The following is an 18731-nucleotide window of genomic DNA, read 5'->3' as shown; positions in this document are numbered from 1 at the left end:
AAAGATATTAATAGAGGAGAAGATCAAAGAAAAAAAAGAAGAAAAAAAGAGGAGAAGATGAAAGAAATAGAGGAGAAGAAGAGAAAATAGAATATTCTATTTTTTCTCTTCTTCTCCTCTATTCCGTTCTTCTTCTCCTCTTCTTTTTCTTCTTCTTATTTATTTCTCCTCTTCTTCCTCTCCTCTTCTTCTCCTTTCTTCCTCTTCTTATTTTCCTTTTTCCACTCATTCTTTTTCTTCTTCTTCCTTTCCTAGCTAGATATATAAAACTTTTCTAAAAATGTAACTTTTGCATGGAAAAAAGTGTTTTCTTCTCCAACAGAAAACACATCTCATCTCATCTCATTTCATCCACATCCATGCATACATCATATATATGATCATCTATGAACAAAAAAACATCATATTCTATATAAAAATCAACATATATATGAACAAAAACAATTATGATAACAAGCATATACATCATCATATATAAGAAAAAAAAGCATATATACATGAAAAAAACAAGCATATATATATCATCATATATATGAAAAAACAAGCATATATACATGAAAAAAACAAGCATAGGACAGGGAGCGCCGGCCGGACCAAGGCAGGGGCGCGGGGTCGGCGGCGAGGATGGCGATGGAGATGACGTCGACGAGGCAGGGGAGCGTGCTCGGGGCAGGCGGCGACGGCGACGAAGGAGGCAGGGCAGGGCGACGACGACGACGGGGTGGGCCGGGGCGGCGCGCCTCGGGGCAGGGCCGGGGCGGCGCGCGTCAGTTCAGGGGCAGGGCGGCACGCGTCAGTTCAAGGGCGGCGAGCGGCGATGGTGTCGGGCGAGGGCGCGGGCCACGGCGAGGCGTGGGTGACGGCGACGGTGGGCGACGGCGGGGGCTGTGGGCGGCGTCGGGGCAGCCTCGCGGCGTCGATGTCGTCGGCGTCGTCGGGGGCAACTACGAATGAGAAGTGAAAATTTTCACAAGTGTTTGTTATATAGTCCAAGCCTTAGTTCTGGTTCGTGGCACCAACCAGGACTAATGCCCCCCTTTAATCCCGGTTGGTGCCACCAACCGGGACCATAGGTCTCTTTTCAGCAGCCCAAAGGGCGGGAAGCGGAGGCCTTTGGTCCCGGTTGGTGCCACCAACCGGGACTAAAGGGAGGCATCGGTCCCGGTTGGTGCCACGATCCATGACCAATGCACCCCTTTAGTCCCAGTTGGTGCCACCAACCGGGACCAAAAGCCTTGTGCTGCCCCACGTCAAAAGTTTAGTACCACCTCGCTAGCTGAGAGAGCTCGAGAGTGGTTTATAAGCCCCACTGCGGCTGCCCTCTCGAGCTCCTCTCAAATGCAGGCTTACGGGCCTAATCTCACACTATGCTGTCTGTGGGCCTATTGGGCCTTCCGCGGGCCTGAATCCTGACCCAGGTTGGGTTTCTAGTCGTATTCAGGCCGTGGTGGCCCAATAGGTGGCAGTTTTTTTCATTTTTCCCCATTTTTTTGTTTTGTTTTTTGCATTATTTTTTTGTTTCTTGCATTATTTTTTTATTCTTTTTACTTTTAATTTTAGAAAAATTATAAACTTTCTGTTAGTGCCATTAGTTTTCAAATTTGAATAGTTAAAATTTGAATTCTTTGAAATTTATGTGAATCACAAGTTTGTGATTAACTTTACTAGAAAAATAGTTTTTTTCCAGTTTTTTGTTTTGTTTTGTGCATTATTTATTTTCTTTTGTTTTTTGCTTTATTTTTTAATTATTTTTGCTTTTAGGTCAGCCAAATTATAAACTTTCTGTTAGTACCATTAGTTTTCAAATTTGAATAGTTAAAATTTGAATTCTTTGAAATTTATGTGAATCACAAGTTTGTAATTAACAATACTAGAAAAATAGTTTTTCCCTGCTTTCTTGTTTTGTTTTTTGCATTATTTGTTTTCTTTTGTTTTTTTGCTTTATTTTTTAATTCTTTTTGCTTTTAGGTCAGCAAAATATAAACTTTCTGTTAGTGCCATTAGTTTTCAAATTTGAATAGTTAAAATTTAAATTCTTTAAAATTTGTGTGAATCACAAGTTTATGATTAACTTTACTAGAAAAATAGTTTTTTTCCTGTTTTGAGGTCGAGCTTCGAGAGGAGAAAGCTTAACTAGTGTGCCTCGGGAATTTCATTGAACACCTCATGTGCATAGGAGGTGAGCTAGAGCACCACAAAGCTCTCCCCTCGCCGGTCAAAAAAAACAGAGCAGTGTGGAGTGCTCTGCTCGCCGGCGAGTGGGTATATATAGGCATCTCATTGGTCCCGGTTCGTGGCATGAACCGGTACCACAGGGAAGCCTGTGGTCCCGGTTCAAGCCACCAACCGGTACCAATGGTGGTGGGCCAGGAGCGAGGCCCATTGGTCCTGATTCGTCCCACCAACCGAGACCAAAGGGCATGACGAACTGGGACCAATGCCCCCATGAGGCCCGGCAGACCCCTGGCCTCACGAACCGGGACAGATGGCCCCATGGGTCCCGGTTCTGGACTGAACCGGGACTAATGGGCCACCTCGGCCTGGACCAAAGCCCTGTTTTCTACTAGTATAGCGTAAAATATGTTTGAAATGAAAAAGAAATAAATGGAAAATAAAAAACTAAAAGGAAAAATAAAAATAAACCCATAAACCCCTGAAACAGCCAGGACTAAAGCCCCCCAGCCCCCCGGCGCAGACTCGTGCCACGTGGTGGGCCTTTGGTCCCGGTTCGTGTTGAACCGGGACTAAAGGGGGGGGGGGTCTTTAGTCCCCCACCCTTTAGTGCTAGTTGCAGAACCAGCACTAAAGGTCCTTACAAACTAGGACAATAGGCTAATTCTGCACTAGTTCTTGTGTTCCCGCCATTACTTGCCAAAGAAGATGATTCTGCATAGTGGGATACACACACACCTTGGTAATGTGAAAATGGAATCCAAAACATCCCGTGGCTTATATGACTAGAGAGAACCGCTTGGGTGCAGATACCTATCGTTCACCACACAACCAGAGTCATGCCTGTGTACACAAGACTTCCGCACCACGGGAAGAGCCGAACATCATCGACAACTTCAACATCTTGCGCGCACGTGCTCCACAACCACTATGATAGAGATTGACGACGACGGCGGCGCTGAGACATGGCGACATCTCTCTAGTTACCACAACCCATAGCTGCACCATCCATGCACCTCCACTACACCGGATCTTGCCATTGCTATCGCAGCCGCCTCGCCCAAGGTGCCTCGGATGCACCCGAATCCCGCCGCCCCTGTTATTCGTTTTGAGCCAAAAGGACTGAAGGAAGTATGTCGCCTCCAAAGCTACCTTGGATGACGGATCCAATATGTCGGTCATGTGATCTAGAGGAGAAACATGTCGTTGCCACGCTCTTGATGACAATGATGCATTGTTGTTGTTGCCATTGTGCCTCGCTAGCAGGCTGCCTCATAGCTTGCAGCACCTACCACCAGCAACGACTAGGTCTGTTGCTTTAAAAACCACCACCTCGAGCGGCCGGGCTGGTCAGGGACATCCCCTCGACGTACGAGAAATGCAGGCCCCGCCTCCATCGTGTTGATAACTTAATCTCACTGGTGCGCGTCGGTCCTAACAAACTTTTTAACCCCTTTCCACGACGGCATTTGGAACCATCGCCAAGTTAGTATGTGCGATAGGGTGTCCTTCCCACACGACCCAAAAACCATCGGGGATATGGAGCAGTGATCCAAAGGCCTTCCAAAATGTAATCGTGTGCCATGCAGATACTAATTTTTTTCGCATGTGCGGTATCGGTGATTAAGCGTTTCTAATGACGTAGTGAAACCATACATTCTGTCGTAACGAACCATTTGGGAAACAGTATGTAAGGCACATGGCCAACATATGAACTATGTGCGATTTGTGCCCCATCGTACACGAGTTATCTGCATAACCTGTCTGCCATGCTAGACTCCACCGCACACGTTTTCCAACAATTACCGTCTGCGATAATGTTCTATCACAAACGGTTCAACAACCCCTTCGCACACATTCAAGTGATGTCGACCGTTTGTGATTTGTTAGGTATCACCGACGGTTGCCGCAAGAGTGATGTGTGCTTTTCATTTGGGATCCCACACATTTCCTGAAAAAATTGCGACTGGGATTGTATTTTGCATTGGGCGCGGTTTACTCCTAGTTCTCATGTGCAATAACGCGATATCATAAATGGTTCCGGAGAACCTATGCACACGCAGTAGCGCTGCAAATCATTTGTGATCTGTTGTGTATCCCCGACGGTTCCGCTACGATTGACGTATGCTTTCCAATGTGGATCGCACACACTCATTTAGATGAACAGTGTGCGGAGCAATTGCCAGGTTAAAACAAAAATATCACATTTTGAATCGGCATGCAAAAAGAAAATTCGCCACAATATTCAATTGAACAAATAAACAAAAATATCCCATTTTGAATCGGCACGAAAAAAGCAAATTCGCCACAATATTCAATTGAACAAATAGTGTCCACAGGAAGAACATTCATCAGATTTCGCAACAATTGCAATTGAACATATGGTAGTTAAATTCCAATGATTTCTCCACACATATGTGCATTACATAATTAAACATAGTGTACGAAATACGAAGACCTCATCAGATGGAAAATAATGGATCCATGTGTTATATGTTTAGCGGCTAACTCTTACTCAATGTTTCAGGAGAACGCATGCTGAAATCTTCATTATCACCAATGGGATTGATGTAGTGATCCAGGAAGAAGTCGCTGATAAATCTCCGAACCATCATCAATTCACCAGCCGGGAGCGGTTCAGGGGTCCCCGGTTTTAAGATGAGCTGCAGTATTTTTAAGATCAGAATGTGCCATATGAGTGGAGTAGAAGATATTAATTAAGATAGACTTACTTGTACTAATTTGCGAGGATCGTCACAACTATCAGCAGATTTGCAGATGGAGATCATGTGTCTGTAAATATAGTATCCACAAAGGTTGGTCTCTGCTTCTTGTTGAGGACACTGAAATTTTTTGTACATTGTCTTGTTAGGAACAACCTAACCCGTGTTAGATGTATTGTTTTTTCTTTGGACAAAATAGAAAGAGGTTTATTTAGAAGCTCGAACATTTGACTAGCATAAGGAAGGTATTTGCAGACTGTTGGATAAATTTTCCGAAAATAACGGATTTCGGTGTGTTACTGGAGAAACGATCTCGTGTTGCATGGGTTGTTCCGTCTTTAACAGGTTCCCTGGTTTAGTTTTCCACAATGCAAGGACACTGCAAATGATGATGAATTTTGACAACATCAATTATTGAACCAGATAAGAATGCAAATTAATTTCAACATCATAGAATTCAATACCTATCCAAGAATTACTGAAGATGCGTCAGATCGTGGACGTTTGTTGACTCTCTGAGAGAATTGATGTAGTAAACTGTGTTCTTGTTTGGAACAATGAATACCAATACTCAGTGATTGCTACATATTAAGAAAGCCATGAACTTAGGAATGATGTCGAAATCTGAAAGACAATCAGTGTATGCATGGTTGTTTACTTGACTTACCGTTCATGATATGGCCAGAGAAATGATTCTGCATGGGACGTGTTTTCGAAGATACGGAGGACCGTGTTAATAGCCCAGTCCCGTCGGTCCTTACCATCTAATGTTGTGCAATTTGCTAATACATGATCTATGAAATACACACTCTCCCTTTTTCTTCTCCGCGCATTCAATCCCCTGAGAGGAATAAAATGCAGTTAGCTATTTATCATTTACAGCTTTGTATAAAGAAGTTGATCAGAATTTGTGAAGTAATTACAAAATCAGGCATATAACAAGAGTGGCATCGAGCACGTTGAAGTTGAAAAAGAGATGTAAGTACTCGAAACTCACGTTGATGGAACCAGAATCGTGTCGAAAATGATCTCTATTGTAGTGGACTAGCAAAGCATGATGACCTGCTGACATTTGATCCATGCAATATTCATGTAACTCACGGCAACTGGAGCTGCATGATATGTCTCCAATGTATCTATAATTTTTGATTGCACCATGCTATATTATCTACTGTTTTGAATGTTTAAGGGCTTTATTATACACTTTTATATCATTTTTGGGACTAACCTATTAACCCAGAGCCCAGTGCCAGTTTCTGTTTTTACCCTGTTTTAGGGTTTCGAAGAAAAGGAAAATCAAACGGAGTCCAATTGACCTGAAACTTCACGGAACTCATTTTTGGAAGGAAAGAAGCCCAGAAGACTTGGAGTGCACGTCGGGGGCCCTACGAGGAGGCCACGAGGCAGGGGGGCGCGCCCACCCCCCTAGGCGTGCCCTCCACCCTTGTGAGCCCCTCGTGGACCCCTGATGTACTTCTTCCGCCTATATATCTCCATATACCCTAAAAACATCCGTGAACACAATAGATCGGGAGTTCCGCCGCCAGAAGCCTCCGTAGCCACCGAAAACGAATCTAGACCCGTTCCGGCACCCTGCTGGAGGGGGCAATCCCTCTCCGGTGGCCATCTTCATCATCCCGGTGCTCTCCATGACGAGGAGGGAGTAGTTCTCCCTCGGGGCTGAGGGTATGTACCAGTAGCTATGTGTTTGATCTCTCTCTCTCTCCCTCTCTCTCTCTCATGTTCTTGATTTGGCACAATCTTGATGTACCGCGAGCTTTGCTATTATAGTTGGACCTTATGTTTCTCCTCCCCCTCTACTCTCTTGTAATGAATTGAGTTTCCCCTTTGGAGTTATCTTATCGGATTGAGTCTTTAAAGATTTGAGAACAATTGATGTATGTCTTGCGTGGGATACCCGTGGTGAAAATGGGGTATTCTATTGATCCACTTGATGTATGTTTTGGTGATCAACTTGCGGGTTCCGCCCATGAACCTATGCATAGGGGTTGGCACACGTTTTCGTCGTGATTCTCCGGTACGAACTTTGGGGCACTCTTTGAGGTTCTATGTGTTGGTTGAATAGATGAATCTGAGATTGTGTGATGCATATCGTATAATCATACCCACGGATACTTGAGGTGACATTGGAGTATCTAGGTGACATTAGGGTTTTGGTTGATTTGTGTCTTAAGGTGTTATTCTAGTACGAACTCTAGGGCTGTTTGTGACACTTATAGGAATAGCCCAACGGATTGATTGGAAAGAATAACTTTGAGGTGGTTTTGTACCCTATCATAATCTCTTCGTTCGTTCTCCGGTATTAGTGACTTTGGAGTGACACTTTGTTGCATGTTGAGGGGTAGTTATGTGATCCAATTATGTTATTATTGTTGAGGGAACTTGCACTAGTGAAAGTATGAACCCTAGGCCCTATTTCCTATCATTGCAATACCATTTACGCTCACTTTTATCACTTGCTACCTTGCTGTTTTTATAATTTCAGATTACAAATACCTTTATCTACCATCCATATACCACTTGTATCACCATCTCTTCGCCGAACTAGTGCACCTATACAATTCACCATTGTATTGGGTGTGTTGGGGACACAAGAGACTCTTTGTTATTTGTTTGCAGGGTTGCTCGAGAGAGACCATCTTCATCCTACGCCTCCCACGGATTGATAAACCTTAGGTCATCCACTTGAGGGAAATTTGCTACTGTCCTACAAACCTCTGCACTTGGAGGCCCAACAACGTCTACAAGAAGAAGGTTGTGTAGTAGACATCACTACACTCATCAAAGTATTCGCCAAAAAGAAATGGCTGGCCATGGACGTAATTGCGTGCTTCAAGTACGTCTTCTTTACTTTTAGCAAGCAACAATTCTACTTCATCATCCATGGCGTCAGAAATAATATTACTCCCCGATTCGAACAAGCTGTTGTTAATTTGGTTCTGGGCGATGTGTGCTTTAAGGAAGAGGCAATCGTTCTCTTTCCTCTTCACTCTCCCGTTGCCCTTCCTCGTGGTCATGGGTGTAGCCTTTTTGGCCACTTCCTTCTTGGTACTTGAAGCATTTCTGGCAGAACGTATGGTTGCCTGCAAGGTAGACTTCCCAGCAGACGATGAAGCTTGGACGGACTTCATAGCAGACGGTTTATCTATGCCAGACCGCCCAACTGGCGGTGCTGCTGTAACGGACTGCTAGGCTGTAGGAGCAGAGGCATCGGACTGCTGACCATGCGGTGAAGCTATGTTGGGTTTTTGTGTAGGAGGTGCCAACTTGTAGGTGTGCTGAGGAGGCTGTGCCAACACGTTGGTTTGCTGAGTAGGAAGTGCTGACACATTGGTATGTTGATCACGCGCCTGCGGACCGACGGACTGATGAGCAGTCGGTTCTAGACCTACAGACTGCTTAGCAGTCTGTTCCACCAGGTTGGTCTGCTGAGCATGTGCTGCAGCTGGGTCGCCCCCCGCTGCTTCAGTGGCCGGCATCTGAAGCGGTGGTGCGTCATCAGCAGTTGTAGGCCTTGCCATTGGCTGCTTTGGGACGGAGGATGACATGGCCTATACGCCACAAAGTCTGGCCGGCTGATCACAGGTTGATGCATTAGCCCGCGAGAGCTGATGTGGCAAGGAGAGCGTCACCGGTTGAGGGGCGACAGTGGTTGCTCTTGCCGGGGCTTCGGGAATCTCGCCGATGAACTCTATTTCCTTTCGTGGCCACTAGATGTGATGTAACAGTGTTTCTCCCAAGGTCCTTTGCTCATTGAAGTCTCCTAGGACATTCTTCAGGGCAAATTCATTGAACCCAGGCTTTACTTCAGTCACGTAGCACTTCACGCAGCCCGGCTTCAATTGCACATTGTCCAAGAAGAGGCCATCTTCCAAGAAGGGTGGCAAACCCAGGATGTTGCAGATTCTAATGTACCTTCATAATGTGTAAGCACGCCCTTCAGTCTGTCTTTCATTTCAGATAGATCAGATATAGTATCATCACGAGCAGCTGCAGTCTCAGTGTCGCTCGGGCCAGCTGATGCACAGCTACTCTTGTGCAGTGTTGTAGCACAATAAGAAGCATCATCCATGCCCGCCTCCCCTCCCATCTGCTGGCTATCTGTCGGTGTTAGTGTCTTCTGCATCATCATTGACTCCTCAACATCCTTTCGAACAGCCGGATAAATCTCCTTCTTCAACTTTTCAAACAATGCATTCTGCTTCATTTCACTCCTCGCCTTTTTCATGCTGAGCCTCTCTTCTTTGCTGAGTGTGAAAGCCCTCTTGTGCGGGAAATTAACACCTATACCCCTTGCATGGTCAGGGGGCTCTTTTGTGTCCAGAGCAATGGACAGAATGTCACATGGCCCTGAGTTCATGTAGAACCTTCCAGGGATCTTGGAAGCCTCTACCATCACTTCATACAGTTTGGCGTCACGTGCGTTTTCAAAGTAATAAGTTTTGCCATCACGCCTCTTCGCACGTGCTCGCAAGTAGTCTCTGGCGCGTTCGCCCCTGATTTCACTAAAGGTCGGATTCCCGCCCGCGCTACTGCTTCTTTGTCCTCCTGTTCCCATATCAGTTTCATGTCGTAGTATCCTGCCACACCCATACGGTGGGGGTGTATGTTCTTTTTCTGAAGTTCCGATTGCTTGAAACTCTTCTCAGCAAACTCTGTAGTTGCCCTGGCCCTTTTGAATTCTGCCCAGTCTGCCTTTCTAATTTGGGGGTATGCATGGATTGGGTCCTTGCCTTCACTCAAGTACTTCTTGTACAACGTGTGCTTCCAGTTTCTCCAAGCATCCCTAGCCTTCTTCAGTGCAGCGTATTCCACCTGCATTCTCTACTGCTCTGCAATGTTGAAGTGATCCATGATCTCCTAGACTATCCTCCGTGTTTCTGTGTCAGCCTTCCAAAACCCCGGCAGATTAATGTTGAGCCTTGCCCTGCCAAAAAATCCACACACACTCCTGAACCTCATGCGTGCTTTCTCTAGTTTAGTTGGAGCCCAAGACTTTAAATAAATCTGGGTTACTTCATATACACCTTTAGGCTGGTGTGTGGGCTTCCTTGGAGCGTTCCTCCATGTCCTGGCCGGAAGGGTAATTGCTGGAGCTCTATTCCGCTCAAGAGTACTTGATCCCTCATAATCTGCTGAAGACCTAGAGTTGTCCGAATCAGATGAAGATACATGGCCTGAATGAGTGTTGTCGCTACTACTCGGCATCTACAGAGAACATATGCTAAACTCAGGAAAGGAGGATACGCATAAAATAACAACTTGGTATCAAGCTTTCTAAACATGCCATGCAATAATTTAGAAAATTTACGGCTAATTAAGTTTGTGTGACTCGAGCGCCCGCGATATGTAAATAGGCAGTAACTTATTGGAAAAAATACAACTTATATGTAGTAAGGAAGGTAGATAAAGAACATATATATGCTCTTCGTCATTTTATAGTCAATTTGGGAACATACAGAACAAAATTGGAAGAGGGATGGCGAGGAAATATGCCTCACCGTGATGGAGAGGAGTAACTAACAGGCTTCTTAATGCAAACCCGGCCGGACCACAGGAGAGGCGAGGGTTACTGCATCGATATGCTCAAGGGTGGCAGGCGAGCAAACGAAGACGGCGAGGCACGGGCCGCCGCGTGTTGGGAACGACAGTGGAGGTAGGCTTGACACCGAAGAGCGGGCACACGGCCGGGGTGAGCACGGGGGCGCCGGAGAGGGTTCTGCTGTGGATCTGGTGGGAGGGGAGCTGGCGAAGGAGATTGGGTGGACTAGTTGAGTGAAACGTGCGCGGACGGTGGGGGGTGTTGGGGACTCTGGGTGTTGGCGGCCTAGGAGAAAAGGGTGAAAAATATCCCCGGTCGCCGCGCGCGTGAAAAGGCCTATGCAAACAGTTGCCTCTAAGCGCTCGTGTGCACAAATAAAATAATTTCGTTTGAAATGAAGACATGAGTTCACCGTTTCGCCTCTAAATTTTTCCCATATAAACCAACCACAAATTTACCACGGGTTTGATTTGCTGGCGCATTTCAGGTCTCGTGTGATATATGTAAGACATTTTTTGGCATTTAACGTGCATGTTGGCATATAAATCAATTCCTAGCCAGACAGCATTTCCTGTCGAAAGGGATGAGGCTTGTCGTTCGATCTGGAAGCACCCAACAGTGCAGACGTATGATCCGTGGGGCTTGGGTTCTGGCCAATCAGAACACACGACTCAGATCGCGCGCGTAACGAGGGGGGGCATCGGCCACGGTTTGGTAGGCACACGGCTTTAGTGTGTGAACCGTGTGCTATTTGAAAACATTTTTGGGGGAGGGGCTATTTGAAAACATGTACATGTGTTGTCGAAAGGGATGAGGATCGCCGTTCGATCAAGGAGAATCCAACGGTGCAGATGTATGATCCGTGGGGCTTGGGTTCTGGCCAATCAGAAAGCACGACTCAGATTGTGCGCGTGGCAGAGGGGTAGGGTGCATCGGCCATGGTTTAGTGGACACACGGCTTTCGTGAGTGAACCGCGTGCTCTTTGAAAACATTTACATTACCTAACATCATATTTTTGTTCGAATGAAAACATGAATTCATCGTTTCACCTCCAATTTTTTTCCATGGAAAGAAATCATGAGTATAGTGGAGAGTGTCATATACTAGTATCATGAATATACAGTATATATGATACTAGTGTATGATACTACCTTTAATTAATTATAGTGCATAATATAATACATAGAGTATAATATCATATATAGATCATATTTATTATCATGCATGACACAAATTAGCATCGTATTTAACATGATACGGTATCTACCTATATGTTAGTTTAACCCTCTTTATATATATTTAATTTTTTGCCACATCAGCATACTTGCTATTTCCGAGTGCATGACATCATCGGATATGATACCACCACTATGGCCAACCTTATATAGTGGGGAGTATCATATACTATATATATTGTATATATTATCACGTATATAATATACTGGCCATAGTGTACATATACAGTATATATAAGACTGGCCATAGTGTATATATATAGTATATATATAAGACTGGCCATACTGTATATATTATCACGCATATGATACTCCCCACTATATAAGACCAGCATCATATACTATCGACGCGTTTGTTTCGCAAGAATTGTCACAGCTTCCGTTTACTGCGCTTTCTGAAACAGCACCCGGCGTTTGGTACACCAACAACGTATTCCGTAGCAGTGTCTTCCGATACGGAGGTTCACAAACTCGAAAACACCAAGTATATATATTATCCTCCCGAACCTGAACCCACCATATCTACTCTGGCGCCCACCTTCCCCCGCAACCTCTCCAATCCTCCAACCCACCTCCCGCCGCCGGCCCCCAACCTAGTGCGCCTCCCGCCGCCACCCTAACTGGATTTCATCCTATATCACTAACCCCAGCGTGCCTCCTGCCACCGCCCCCCGGCTCAAGCGCGCATCCCGCCAGCACCCTCTCAAACTCCAGCGCGCCCCCACCTTCTCAATTAACTCCCCCACCCCCATCCAGAAACGCCAGCGGTCGCTCACCCCTGCACACCGGCGACGCCCCGGACTCCACCAGCACCTCGCGCACCACCGTCTCCGACACCCCGCAAGTCGATGTCTCTGCTGCCCTTCACGCTGCTGTCGCCGCCACTCTCCAGCAGGACGCGCTACAACTGCCAGCCCCCGTCAGCGCTGCCACACACGGATCCGGCAAGTGCCTGACCGGGGTGGCTCAGGGACGACCCCGCTGGGCGCCGTGGCACCGCCGCTGACCACGATTTCGTCGGCCGCCGACGCTGAAGCAATCCAGGTGCGCAAGTCTCGCGCGGGTCGCGGCCCCCAATCTCATTGTCCTCTCGTGTCTCGTCCGTCCACCCCTTCTGTCAGCTGAGGCCCATGGGTCACAACCCACATGCGTGACCTGCACGGGCATCTCTTGCTGACCTTCTCCGGCATCTGTCTTCGACCTTCCCGGCATCTCTCGTTGCTGCAATGATGGCCTCTCCCCCTAGCCATGCGTCGTATCCCTCAGGCTCGAGCTGTCATGAGTTGGGAAGCCACCTCTTAGAGACATGCAGTGCCGGGGACGCATCCCATGCGGTGGAGAGCAGCAAAGGCCAGGGGCCACGCATGCAGACTAGAAAGGTCGATGAACGACGCCACTGCCTTCGGCTGCCTGCGCGCCACCGCTCCCCTTGTAGCATGTGCTCGTTGCTGCCAGCCAATTCCTCTCGCAGATGTTGTTGAAGTAGAAATGTGCAGCTTGAGAGCCGCCCGTGCTAAGTGGCAAAACACAAGGATGTACGCTCCAGTAGAGCAACATACGAGTGAGTTCAATTTGAGTTTGCTTTTCAGTCATATTCTACGGCCGAATGTTATCGTAACATTCTACTTTAACCCATTGTTTTCTCAACCTCCTGTTTCTCACCCTGTGACACAGGTTCAATTTCAAGTTTGGCAGATGTTTCAGTTCAAACATTTTTCAATCAAGTACAACAAGTATTTTCAGTCTAGGAAGATTTGGTTAGGCAAAGCAGAAACCATGTTCAACACTGCTTCTTTTTCTGTTTTAGACTAGTGAATCCTCATATTGATGGACGTTTACTTTGTTACTCTTGTACTAATGAATTTTGTACGGGTTAGTTGTGGATGGCTCATGTATACGAGAAGTTGAATTTCTCCTCACCTCTAAAGTGTCCTTCTCAAGCACAATATGCTCAGTGATGGAAATTCTCAAGCACAATGTGCTGAGGGTTGTCTTTTTGTGCTCATGTTCTGATGCGTTGTAAAAATGAGGAAGTCCAGCCTTATCCTTGTGAAAGGTTCAGTGTGTGCGCCATTTGCAGGAATTCGCAAATTTCAAAAAGGATATATTTCAGTTGTGTGTGCCGTGTGTGTGGGGTGTACTAAATACGTTCTGTGGGTGAGAAGATCATAGTTTCTGTCACTGATAGTTCAAAAAAATCGCTTTAAGAAAACAAAACACGGTGTCCAAGAAAAGAGAGTTGAACAAATGAAAAATATCAGTTGACAAGTGAACCTTGTGAATCCAGGGTTCTACAAAAAATGTTCCATTGTAAAACATCATGTAACTAAAGTGAACAGTAAAAAAATGAGAAAAGGCACAATTGAATACTTTTTTTAAAAAAGAAGTTCAAATGAAAATAGTGGAGAAGTTTTGAGATTTTCACCTTTAATAAAAATAAACCATTAAGTTCAAATAAAAAAGCAGATTGGTTCAAAAATTATACACAAAATTGTATTTTCCCATTTCAAGAAAAAAACTAGAGGTTCAAATTTAAATAACGGAGAAGTTCAATATTTATTACAATATCAAGAAGGCCAAATTGAAAAAACTAAGCGGTTTGATGTTTATTACATAACTAGGACTTTTCCCTTTACTAATGACTAACACCTAGATGTCCTAATTAAAAAAATGAAGTTGTTTTGATGTTTATAAAAATCTAAGATTTTCCATCATACTAAAGATTAAAACCAAGAAGTTCAATTTTAAAAAATGAAGTAGTTCAATGCATATTAAAAAACTCAGTTTTTTCTTGTTACTAAATAATAAAACCAAGAGTTCAATTTTTAAAAGCAGAGCAGTTTGATATTTATTTGAAAACTCATTTTTTTCCGGTTACTAAAGAATAAGACCAATAGGTTCTATTCAAAATAATGAGGAAATTCTATTAAAATAAACCTAAAAGTTCAAATTTAAAAACGGAGCGGCTCGATGTCTATCAAAAAGTAGGATATTTTTCGTTACTAAAAGAAATAAAACTAGGAAGTCCATATTAAAAAAATGGAGAAGTTTGTTGATTATAGAAAACTCAGATTTCCCTCGTTATTAAAGAATGGAAAACAAGAAGTTCAAAAATTAAATAACAAGAAGATCAACTTTTAAAAATAGAGCGCTTCAAAATTTCATTAAAAAAATTAAGAAATAAAACCAGGAAGTCCATATTAAAAAGATGGAGAAGTTCGATGATTATTGAAAACTCAGATTTCCCTCGTTATTAAAGAATGGAAAACAAGAAGTTCAAAAAGTAAATAACAAGAAGATCAACTTTTAAAAATAGAGCGCTTCAAAATTTCGTAAAAAAATTAAGATATAAAACCAGAAAATCCATATTAAAAAGATGGAGAAGTTTGATGATTATAGAAAACTCAGATTTCCCTCGTTATTAAAGAATGGAAAACAAGAAGTTCAAAAATTAAATAACAAGAAGATTAACTTTTAAATATAGAGCGCTTCAAAATTTCGTAAAAAAATAAGATATAAAACCGGGAAGTCCATATTAAAAAGATGGAGAAGTTCGATGATTATAAAAAACTCAGATTTCCCTCGTTATTAAAGAATGGAAAAGAAGAAGTTCAACTTTTAAAAATAGAGTGCTTCAAAATTTCATAAAATATTAAGAAATAAAATCAGGAAGTCCAAATTAAAAAGATGGAGAAGTTTGATAATTACATAAAACTTAGATTTTCCTCGTTATTAAAGAATGAGAACAAGAAATTCAAAAATAAAATAACAAGAAGTTCAACTTATAAAAATAGAACTTCAATATTCATAAAAAGGATTAAAAAATCAGAATAAAAATTCATTAAAAAACTCAGATATTTTCACGTAACCGAGAGAAATTCAGATTGATAACTGCCAGAAGTTCACGTACTACACGCTGTCATTTTGTTTTCAAAAAAAGAATGAAAAAGCAAAGGCTAAAAGTTTTGTTTTTATAAGTTAAAGTCCTCCATCGGAGAAAGTTAAAAAAATTATTGTGAGAGAGGTTTGTACAAAAGAAATATCATTTGTGTAACACTGACGAATGGATGAGAAAATTACAAACGAAAATACATCATAGAAAATCAATGTGAAAACAGCAGAAAGTTCAACTACTACAGAAAATGAATTTCAAATGAAATTTTTTTAAATCGTCGCGAGTATGAAAAAACGACTAACACGGGAAAGTTGCGTGTTTACGGCAGGTTTCCACCGGTATATCACTTGCTCAATTCCGGTGAGTGGATGGAGAGCTACGAGCAGTGGATGGAGAGCTACGAGCAAAAAAACACGTGAAAAACAGTGAAGTTCAGGTACACGCGCCGAGAAGTTCAAGTTCTTCACGCGGTGCATTTTCGAAGAATCTGTTTCACGATAAAGGCAGAACGAATGATATCGCCATTTTCAAAATTACAGGAAAACAGCTAGAAATCAGAGAAAAACATCAACATGGAAAAGTTTCGCATTGTCTGTAGCTTTTCAGCGGTATGTTATTTGCCTCATTCCGATAAAGTTTGTAGAAATTACGGGGAAAATATGTTTTTAGCCATTTTCAAAATTGACTTAAAACCGTAAGGAATTCGGAGAAACAATATATACAAAAAAGTTTCGCATTTGTTCAAGCTTTCCAACGCCATACCATTTGCAGCATTTGGACATACGGTTAAAAAATTAGCTCGAAAATACGAACTCGGTTGAACTTGTATCGTTTTCTAAATTACTTTTAAACCGTTCAAAATTAGAAAAAACTTTTAACATGAAAAAGTAGCACATTTTCATAAGCTTTCCAACGCCATATTATTTGCCTCAATTGGATTAGTCGTTTAGAAATGGTATCGAAAATTCAACTCAGGTGTTCCGTTTGAGAAATTCTACGATTTTCCAAATTACTCTTTATCCACAGGGAATTAGAGAAAACTTTCAACATGTGGAAGGAGCGGTTTTGCAGATTCTTTCCAACGCCATATTATTTGCCTCATTCCGATAAATGGTTTAAAAATGCGATCGAAAATATGATTCATGTTTTTTGTATGAAGAAAAAACGGTTTTCAAAACTGCTCTTAAACTGCTTACATTTTGCCAAAAATTTAACTTGGGTCATGATACTGATGTCCATAGCTTTCCAATGGTATTCGAAAGCCCTGTTTGGGCGATGTTGGCGGAAGTTCAACTTAGCACTGAAAGAAGTTCAGGTCGAACAACTCAGGCAGTAAAACTGCAAAAAAGGCAATTTCATCACGAGTCGAGAGCAAAATTCGCCAATGAGTGAGATTTCTATTTAAAACCGGTATTTAGTTGCTAAAAAACGTTCCTAGATTACACTAAGATCATATAGAACACGACTAAACAGAATAATTCGTGGGGGAAGCCACGGTTGCGAAGATGGCCCGAAGGTCGGGTTCATACAGAGGGAAGTCCAGGTGCGTTACTCAGGCAGTTCAGGTTGTGATCAGAATATTATTCTGATCCCGTGATCATAATAGTGGTATCTACATATATATATATATATATATATATTACGGTATCTACATATGTTACTACTTCTTTGCCACATCATCATATTTTACATTGCCGAGTGCATGATACCGGCTATGATACCCCCACTATGGCCACCCTAATAAGGTTGGTCGTAATATGGGAATAACAAGCGGTACGATGCATGCCAACTAGACTTTTTGGATGATGTGGCACATAGTTAAACCGGAAAGGACGGAGTATGAGACAAGCCACAATGGAGAGTACACTAGTAACATACACATATCCCTAGACTATATATGTTACTTCCTTCATAGTGGGTAGTAACATAAGTGTAGTGTGATGCAAAGCTTCATTTATTAGGTTATAGACTCATATTGCATTGGAACATGTGATGTTACAGTAACTAGCTAAGTTATTGAAACTATCTCTCTCCTTATTAACTTATTGCCACATAAGCAAGTTTGCTGAGTTGGAGTCGATGTTACGGCTGACGTTACTCCCACTGTGGCTAGTTATCTGATACTAGCTAGTCATCTATGATATACTAGCTACCTCACTAAGAGCATGGTTAATAATACAGCCAAGGGTCGGCTATAAGAAGTTGCCATGTCATATACAGCCAACCTCTTAGCGGGCATGTACAATAATAAGTTTTATATACATACTAGTTTATCAACAGTTGGTCCACCTTACATCCTCACAAAGTGTCTTGGGTCTCGTGTTGCAGCTGGCTCTACTAACCAAGAGTCTGCTTCTCTTCCCTTTCCTCTAATTAATAAGCACATATATATTATTCTATTCCTTATAGCCTGCATAGACTACCCATAGTGGGAGTAATATAGGTAGTAACATCCAGTGGCGGAGCCAGGATTCGAGTATAGGGGGGCCGAGTACATATATTGATCTAATCTCGTTGGTAATTACTCATCGCTGCTACTAAAATTGTCGATCATTAGGGGGGCAGGCCCCTGCTCGTCCCCCTGGCTCCGCCCCAGATAACATCACACATATCTAGATAAAATACATGATGTGACAAGCAATAAAAGAAGAAAGAGAGGAAAGTGGTAACATAGCTAGTTAGACTAGCCACAATGGGTAGTAACATAGACTAGTAACATACACATGTTACTAGTCTATGTTACTACCTCTATAGTGGGGAGTAACATATGTGTGGTAACATGCAACACTTCATTTATTAGGCTACAGACTCATTTTGCCTTGATATGTGTGTGATGTTACTCATACTACTAGTAACTATCTATGTTACTGTAACATAGATAGTTACTACTAGTATGAGTAACATCACACATATATATCAAGGCAAGATGTGGCTATAGCCTAATAAAAAAGTGTTGCATGTTACCACACACATATGTTACTCCCCACTATAGAGGTAGTAACATGGGCATGTTACTAGTCTATATTACTACCCATTGTGGCTAGTCTTACTAGTAGTATGAGTAACATCACACATCTCAAGGCAAGAGGAGTCTACAGCCTAATAAATGAAGTGTTGCATGCTACTACACATATGTTACTCC

The sequence above is a fragment of the Triticum dicoccoides genome, chromosome 4A, assembly GCF_002162155.2.
Source record: "Triticum dicoccoides isolate Atlit2015 ecotype Zavitan chromosome 4A, WEW_v2.0, whole genome shotgun sequence".
Lineage (NCBI taxonomy): Eukaryota > Viridiplantae > Streptophyta > Magnoliopsida > Poales > Poaceae > Triticum > Triticum dicoccoides.
The sequence above is the reverse complement of the archived record's forward strand: the minus strand, read 5'-3'. Positions refer to the sequence as shown.